This window comes from Fukomys damarensis, unplaced genomic scaffold (genome assembly GCF_012274545.1).
Source record: "Fukomys damarensis isolate Sample0158 unplaced genomic scaffold, DMR_v1.0_HiC HiC_scaffold_6, whole genome shotgun sequence".
NCBI lineage: Eukaryota > Metazoa > Chordata > Mammalia > Rodentia > Bathyergidae > Fukomys > Fukomys damarensis.
The window spans coordinates 19,850,577-19,853,248 of record NW_022900918.1 but is presented as its reverse complement, the minus strand read 5'-3'; positions in this window follow the sequence as shown (position 1 = coordinate 19,853,248).

Below are 2,672 nucleotides of genomic sequence, written 5' to 3'. Positions count from 1 at the left end.
GGATTACAGAGGAAATAAAAGAAAAAATTAGACAGTTTTTACAAATAAATGAGAATGCCAATACAACATACAGGAATCTTTGGGACACAATGAAAGCAGTTCTACGTGGAAAATTCATAACATTGAATGCCCACACTAGGAAAACAGAGCGGGCAAATAAACAATAACTATTTGGTATTTACACATGTGTGACATTTATTTTACTTAAAAGTATATCCTCAATATACATCCATTTTCCTATGAATGCCTCTAATTTCTCATTCTTTATGGCGTAGTAGTATTCCATTTTATAGAAAAACCACATCTTCTTTATCCAGTTTCCAACTGATGGGCAAATGGGCTGTTTCCAAATTTTAGCTATTACAAACTGTGCCACTATAAACACTGGTGCTCATATATCACTGTAGTATGATTCTTTTAAATCTTTTGGAATGATACCCAGCAGAGGGATGGCTGGGTCAAATGGAACCTCTACTCCCAGCTCTTTGAGATATCTCCATATTGATTTCCATAGTGTTTGCACCAGTCTGCACTCCCACTAACAATGGAGAAGGGTTCCTTTCTCCCCACAACCCCGCCAACATTTGTTATTGTGTGATTTCTTGATGGCAGCCATTCTTTGTGGGGGGACGTGAAATCTCAGTGTTGTTTTCAACTGCATCTCCCAAATGACTAGTGATATGGAACATTTTTTTATATGTTTATTGCTGCTTTTACTTCTTTGACTGAGACATGTCTGTTCATTTCAGATGCCCATTTTTGAATTGGGTCTTTATATTTGGGGGGCTGATTGTTTTGAGTTCTTTATATATTCTAGATAACAGTCCTTTGTCTGAGGAGCAGCTGGTAAAAATTTTTTCCCACATTGTAGGTTGTCTCTTAATTCTGTTGATGGTTTCTTTTTCAGTGTAGAAGCTTTTTAATAAGATGAGATCCCAGTTGCTGATACTTTCTGCTAGTTCCTGTGCTACTGAGGATTTGTTCATAAAGTCTTTTCCTATGCCAATGTCTTCAAGAGTTCTGCCTAACTTATCTTCCAGCAAGTTTAGTGTTTCTTTTCTAATATTTAGATCTTTAACCCACTTTGACTTTAGTTTAGTGCATGGTGAAAGATAAGGGTCTAGTTTTACTCTTTGGCAAGTTGAGATCCAGTTTTTCCAACACCATTTATTAAAGAGGCTATCTTTCCTCAAGTAGGGATGGTCAGCTACTTTGTCAAAGATGAGGTAGCTGAGTACATCTGGAGTTTTTTTGTGTCTTCCAGTCTGTTCTACTGATCCTCACGTCTGTTTCTTTGCCAATACCATGCTGTTTTTAACACAGTGACTTTGTAGTATAGTTTCAGATTGAGAATTGTTATACCAGCTGCCATGTGTCTGCTGCCTAGGACAGCTTTTGCTATTCTAGGTCTCTTATTTTTAATTAAACTTAATTACATTTGAAAAGCATAATTGAATAATTATTTAAACTCTCACACTGGATTCTGACTTTATAACATAGCATTCCAGATTATCCTTGAGATTATTTTAAGTATTCTTTAAACAAATATATGTGTTTTGTTGTGTGTTGTATTCTAAAAAATGAATTGGAATTATCATATTTAGACAGAAATAGAAAAAGAAAGCATTTTCTTATTTTTTTTTAAACAGGAAAATATTGCCTTTCATCATGAAAGCAATATGGCACATTTACATAAATGTTTTCATTGTCAGGATATGATCCCTCACACTTCTAGTTTGTTGTAAATTTTATTACTGATGGGTATTGAGTCTTTCCAAATGATTTTCCTGCAAATAAAGATTTCTTACAACTTTTTCAAGGTTTTTAATACTATTTCAAAGTGTTGTTCAAGTTCTCTATATCCTTGCTGAGCTTTAATGTAGTTCATTTAGCAATTATTTAAAGTAGAATGTTGCAATATCTACCTCTAATTACTGAATTATCTATGTATCATTTCAACTCTTTCAGTTTTTGATTCATATATTTTGAAGCATTTCAGCCAGGATGCATATGTTTGTTGTAATTTCCTCTGAATAATTGTGGATATACTTTCATCATTATTAAATGTTTTCCTTTTCCCATAGTAGTATTTTATTTTGTCTATTTTTGGTATGAATATAATTGCTTCCATCCATTTGTGATCATTGTATTGCATTATATAATTTTATCTGTCCTTATAATTTTAACCCATAAATGTCTCTTATATAAATGTCTTTCTCACGGACCACATGCATTATATCTTGATTTTTTTTAAATTTTACATTCCAATTCAATGAGTGGCCAAAATACTTTAATTAATATAATCACCAATAAATTTGAATTTATATCTACAATTTAAATTTTTTTTCTCTTTCTTTTTTCCTTTTTTCTTTCAGTATTTGGATTCTAACGAAAAGCCTTTGCAATAAAGTATATACTCAGCCCTTTTCATTTGCTATCTTGATACAGCATTTTGCTACATTGCTCAGTTTCCCAGGCAAGGCTTAAATTTGTAATTCTCCTGCCTCAGCCACCCATAGTATTGCTATTACAGGCTCAGTATTTTGGATTAATGAATTTTAATATCCATTTTTATTTCTTTGTTAAAATTTTAACGTGTAATTTCAGGATTTTTCTCTGTGTTGTTCTAAGAATTGTAGTTGACCTTTTAACTTACCATAATCTACTTCTGT